Source organism: Wolffia australiana, chromosome 3 (genome assembly GCF_029677425.1).
Source record: "Wolffia australiana isolate 7733 chromosome 3, ASM2967742v1".
In the NCBI taxonomy this organism is placed as follows: Eukaryota; Viridiplantae; Streptophyta; class Magnoliopsida; order Alismatales; family Araceae; genus Wolffia; species Wolffia australiana.
The window spans coordinates 1,851,145-1,858,121 of record NC_135837.1 but is presented as its reverse complement, the minus strand read 5'-3'; positions in this window follow the sequence as shown (position 1 = coordinate 1,858,121).

Here is a 6,977-nt window from a genome sequence, read left to right as displayed (position 1 = left end):
ATTGCCCATCGAGGGGTTCCGTGATCCTCATCACCCCCCATAGCCAATAGGAAGGCCTGGAAAACAAATAAAACTTATGAAATTAAATGAGATAGATAAATAGGCGGATGAGATCATATCCGCCTATTTAAAATATGCACGAAAAGACATGGGCTTTAGGTTGGGTCGGCTCAAAGCCCAGTCATGATATCCTTTCAAAAATTGCAATTGCATGGTTACTTATCGGCCCGACAAATACAAAGGTTAAACAAACATAATAAAATTCTAAGTGCCCCATTAATTTTGTGTGTAGCATATGCCTTCATTATTTATAATTAAGGTAATGTTGTGTTATTAACAATATTTTATCATTATTCTCGTAACTAATTGAAAGGATAGTTTCATGAATTATTCACAGGAAAATTGTATTTATATAAATACAATGCTTATTTTGGACGTCAGCTACTTAAAGTTTGGCGGTTTTTATGAAAAATACACGCTTAGTATAAAATGGGATGGGGCAATAATGATGACAGAGTGTGAACAAAACTCATCAAGGTGGAGGAGATTCAACGTTCCAAGAACTACGTGGATACATCTAGAGGTTGCACACGTGCATTTCAACATGTCTCACCCTAGGATCCAAGAAATAACAAATGTATTTTGTGCCCAGGTGATTCAATTCATGGTATTATTGATGAATTTTAAATTATGTTAGGAGTATTCTACTACAAAACATTCTAAGGTTTCATTCAGATCAAGGCCCTAAAACCGAATAGGTTTTTGGCAATGGGATATTCTGAATCACTTGTATCTTTGCTTTCTATACTTCAAGACCTTTAGATAACCCAATACAAAGTCCTCTTGAACCATGAAGTTAAATTTTTCTAACTAAGAACTAATCATTTTTCTATGCAGAGGAACAAGACATTAGTCAATCTATATATGCACTTATCAAAGCTCATGCCAAAAATTTAAAAGTCATCCAGAAACACCTCTATGCTTTCTCCAATGAGCTCGGTGAAGATTGCAGTCATGCACCCAACTTGAGGGGGCTCTACATAGCCCAAAGGGCATTCGACTAAATATTTAAGTCCCAAATGGGCAAGTAAGTAGGTATTCACTTGTTCACCTGGGGATATAGAAATTTCATTTTAACTGAAAGAAATTTATACGGTTGTCTCAATTTGTTTATCATTATTAAAAAGGGTCACTACAGTAATTAGTAATAGTAAGATCACAAATAATTTTTCTTTATAGCAATAGTAATTAGCAATCACCTTCTTTTTAAGATCTATTCACTTCGTAAAGATAGATTTTTGAACTCAAGAATCAACTACTTATGTTTATATAAAAGATGAGATCCTCATGGCAAATGCTTACAAAATGATCACTTGGGTTTATGAAAAGGTCACTTGGATTTCTTGCTCCACACCTGCTAGTTCTGTAGAAACCCTTCTCTCATTCCTAACAAATAATGAAATGACAACCTATGTGTATAGTTTCTTACTAAAAAGGTATATAAATTGATTTTTGAAGTAGGTCAACTTGGCCTGTACCGCCCATCGTAGAATTATTGTACCCACATCCATATTCCTCCTTCATTACCTCCACTCTTTTCTCTCCCTCTCTCTCTCTCTCTTCTCCTCCTTTCTATATCAGCACATGTAATTGCCCCTTTTTTATCAATTCTAGGTTTTATTTGTCCCTTTGTCAACAATGAGCAACACAGCTTTTCTTCATTCTGAGTTTCTTGTGATGTGAATGATACTAGGATTTTTTACCATGTTTCAGCACCATATGTCAACATGAAATGGTTTTAAAATTTTAAGTCAGAATACTCATGATAGTACTTTTCTTCAAATTCACATGTTTTCAACCAGAACACTTCAAATTCATAGCACCTCGATTTTGCCCAGAAGAATCCGTTTTTTAGAACGGTGAAAAATGGTTCACCACCAAAAGATTTATCATATTGTAAGATTTTTATGAAATTTTTAGGGGGCGGGGAAGATGATGAATTATGTTAGAATCAATTAATCAAAGAAAATTGGGTTATTCATATCTTTTAATCATCCAGAAGTCTAAAAAACTGGAATGGCATAGATATGGAATTTTAAGGTAATAATATACATATCTAAGTTTTTTAATCTAAAAGATATACAAATTTGATGGATAATGAGTTATAAATAAAAACAAACCTGGTTGCCCACTAAAACTCATGGATTGATGTTGGGTCATTACATTTGATTTATTCATAAAGTCAGTAAATCCCTTGATTCAAGCTCATTTATCTAGATCTTATATTTTCAAAGAACTCAAGATCTTACTCTCACTCAAAGTAGATATTTTACAAGGTCTGAAATTATGGAACTATATGACATGCAAGACAATCACACACCAAAATCTTTTTTGAATTAACTAATATGACAATTTTTCCATATTCACATGAAATTACTACAAAGTCCATAGATGTTCAATCATGAGTGAATTCCGTTAAGATCCTAAAAACGACGACTTGTAAAGTAACATACGCCTTAAACATTCCTATTGGTAGGATATTTAATAAAGGCTTCAAAATAATTTAATCAAATACCACTCTCTGATAACACAAATTATTTGGCTTCTACCATGATAACACAAATTTACATATTCTCTCCATTAAAACATTTTACCAAGCCTAAAATGCTGAAATATATTTTTAAATTGATATTGTAATTTTATGAATATATTGGATTTTTAAAGTATTTTTCAAAATAATATTCTTAAATAACTTGATTTATTAAGTTTGGAATATATATTTTATGAATTTGTTGACATTATATTTTGGAAGAATTAGTTTCCTAAGTCAGAATCATATTTTATATTATTTTATGTCTTTGATTTTCTCCAATGTCTTAAATTAATGCTCACTGCATGTTGCCATAAGCTTCAATTTTATTGAACGGTCACCCATTAGGGTTTTGGCATAGCCCATTTGATGATTACAAAAGGTGGCATTATTGCATTATAAATCATGATGACATAAATCCCAATGATTAGTTGATATCTTTCTTGTTTTTCAATTCATAGGCGACATGGAGCAGCAGAAAAAATGCAAGATTAAAATTTCAATAAATGCGTATGCAGAGACTTAGGAAAAAATATTTTTGTCTTATTCAAAGTAGAAAAGTCTAAATGCTACGTGGCACCATTTGATTGTCAAAAAAGAATAAGGTGTTGATGTGGTGCCGCGTCTGCATTGCCATGTTGAGTAATGCTAGCAATTTTTGGTTTCTTTTGATGTGGGTCGCGACAATACATTACAACATTGCAAGATTATTCATTAATTAAATTGCTTGTTTTCCTTCTCTTATTTTGGTCAGGACACCTGTAGCTCTTGGTGATGTTGATCACGAATGATGAGGAAAAAAAATTCACCAATCATTGAAGAAGGAATTTTATGGGATTCTCAACCACCAACAAAAAAAAAGATGAAGCGGCACAAGTGCTAACGATGAGAGTATTTAATACAATGAATTTCTAGGATTTATCCAACTTCTAGGCTTCATATCTAATAATCTAAATGGAAAATTGACCTGAAGTTTTGAGGGTAACTTTATCTTTATTTCCCTATTTCATTTATGTGCTCATATCTATAAATTAAGGTATCTACCTTTGTAAAAATGATCTTTGAACTTGCTTCCTTCATTTGTTGCTGATTGAAAGAGAGCTTCTGATGTAACACAACCTGCCGGGATCGGTTGGCTTGGGTTACACCACAACTAACGTCTAGGGATTCGTTAAATGCTAAATGTTATGATGTTGAAATTTGAGAAAACAACAAGTACGTGGCAATTCATAGTCAAAGTCTATGACTAGCTAAGTTGGCGAAGTTTGATTGAGCACAATCGACTTCCCAACGTCCCTTTGGACCAAATCCGAACGCATAAGACGAGGGATAGAACTACTATCTAATGGCGTCCCACGTTCCATGAAGGAAATAATGCACTACCACAAGAAGAAGTATGACTATTCACTCTTTCTACCGTTTTAAGATGTTCCAATTGGGTCTTATTGTTAAGGATAACGACACACGTGCCACGTGTGAAGACACCCAAAGCATAACGCAACGGGCATCCAGGAATGTTCCAGAAGCTGAAGAGGACCGTGGTGCACGGATCCCAACACTCACACAGATGTCCACTCAGAAGAAACACAAGCGGGAGAAGTTTTCTCCTATAAATCGAAAGCTAGTGTAATCCTTAGATAGACAGTTTTGGAACGTCTATGTGAGTTTTGGAACGTCTGTGTAAGGATTACACTAGCTTTCGATTTATAGGAGAAACCTTCTCCCATTTGTGTTTCTTCTGAGTGGACGTCTGTGTGAGTGTTGGGATCCGTGCACCACGGTCCTCTTCAGCTTCTGGAACATTCCTGGACACCCGTTGCGTTGTGCCTTGGTTGTTTTCACACGTGGCACGTGTGTCACGTGTGTCGTTATCCTTAACACACCCCCGGGAGCTCAGTGAGGGCACGAGGTTGAGCTTCTGACGTAGACGGAGAAATGGCTGCTTCGGCAGACTTTTAGTCAGAATGTCAGCGGGTTGACTCTAGCTGGACGTGAATCTGATTTTTAATTGATTTGCTGCGACTCGTTCACGGACGAAGTGAAAATCGATTTCCACGTGTTTCATGCGTGCATGAAACACAAGATTTCGAGCCAGGTAAGTTGCGCCGAGACTGTCGCACCACATCGTGGGAGTGTCGGTGGCTTGGATCTGTAGTTCCTTCATGAGTGAGATGATCCATATAAGTTCTGACGTTGCATTGGCCATAGATTTGTATTCTGCTTCCGTGCTGGATCGGGAGACGGTCGTCTGCTTCTTGGAGTTCCACGAGATTAGATTTCGACCAAGGTAGATGAGATACCCACTTGTTGATCGCTTGTCTTCGGAATCACCTGCCCAATCAGCATCACTGAATACATTCAAATTGAAATTGGAGTCGTTGTAGTAAATAATATTGAGGTTAGAGGTTCCCTTTAAATATCGGAGGAGATGCTTCACGTTCCTTCAATGCTCCGGTATTGGGTTGTGCATGTATTGGCATGCTTTGTTAACGGCATGGCAGATGTCGGGCCTGGTGAGCGTGAGGTATTGTAGGGCGCCAACTATTTGACGATATTGCTTGGCGTCACATGGACTGTCTACGGACTTTCCTTGGGAGGTTGGAGCCGGGGTGATCGTTGGGTTGCAGCCGTTCATGTGGGCACGGCGAAGGATGGTAGTTTGATAGTGAGATTGAGATAAGACGAGGCCTTGCAGAGGAGGACTTAGTTGAATGCCGAGAAAATGTTGCGCAGGGCCAAGATCGCGGATGGCAAAGGTGCGAAGAAGAGAGTTGAGTAACGAGGTTACCCCCTGGCGATCTGAGCCGATGACCAGAAAATCATCGACATAGATCAGGAGGTAGAGACGAGATTGAGGAGTGATTTTAAAAAACAAAGAGGGATCGGTACGAGAGCCGGAGAAACCGAGGTGGAGAAGGTGAGAAGAAAGCTTTAAGAACCAAGCGTGAGGGGACTGTTTAAGACCGTAAATAGATTTTCGAAGAAGACACAGATGATTGGGAAAGCGAGGATGAATGAAACTTGGAGGCTGGCGCATGTAGACCGTTTCCTGAAGATCCCCATGGAGAAACCCATTGGTGACGTCCAACTGGTGGATGCACCATTGGCGAGAAACTGCTGTGGCGAGCAGCAATTGGATGGAAGTGAGTTTGATGACCTTTGTCGTCTTGGCCTCCGTTACACTTCCAATGACTTCATCAGTCATGGATGTGAGGAGAAAGGACATCAAAGTCACTTCCATCCGATTGCTGCTCGCCACAGCAGTTTCTTGCCAATGGTGCATCCACCAGCTGGACGTCACCAATGCGTTTCTCCATGGGGATCTTCAGGAAACGGTCTACATGCGCCAGCCTCCAGGTTTCATTCATCCTTGCTTTCCCAATCATCTGTGTCTTCTTCACCTTGGACACGCAATTCTAAATTCTGAATCGAAAAAGCTACATCTAAACAATGTTTTACATACCCCAAATATTTCTCCCAACCTCATATCTGTTCGACGATTCACATCAGATAACAATGTTTTTTTTGAGTTTCATCCATCTCACTTTCTAGTTAAAGATAGTTCTAACGGACAGGTGCTACTCAAGGGCCACATTGAAGACGGACTGTATCAACTACAGTCCCAACCTCAAAAGACGGCCCTCGTCAGCCACCGAAGCTCCCCCGTCGTTTGGCACCAACGTCTCGGTCACCCCTCTTTCCGCGTTCTCCAACAAGTAATCTCAAAGTATGGTCTTCCATCAACTCACCTTCCTAAACGGTATGTATGTCCAGCATGCACAGTATCCAAAAGCCACAAACTCCCATTCCCACCTTCTTCTTCTCATGCCAAACAACCTCTCCAACTCATACATTCAGATTTATGGGGGCCTTCCCCGGTCAAGTCGCATCTTGGATTCTCATACTATGTAATTTTTATCGATGATTTTAGTCGTTATACCTGGTTTTTTTCTTTAAAATCAAAAGGAGAAGTGCTCTCCATGTTTCTCCAATTTCAAGCATTAGTCGAAGGACAGTTCGATTCCAAAATAAGGGCTTTTCAATCTGACTGGGGAGGCGAGTTTCAAGCACTCCACTCCCACCTTTGAAACTGTGGGATTCATCACCGCGTCTCGTGTCCTCACACTCCCCAACAAACGGCACCGCCGAATGCAAGCATCGACACATTGTGGAAACAGCGCTCGCCTTGCTTCATCACACCAAACTTCTCCCGTTTGTGTTTCTTCTGAGTGGACGTCTGTGTGTTTGTTGGGATCCGTGCACCACGGTCCTCTTCAGCTTCTGGAACATTCCTGGACGCCCGTTGCATTGTGCCTTGGGTGTCTTCACACGTGGCACTTGTGTCACGTGTGTCGTTATCCTTAACACTTATCTCTCGAGGCACAGT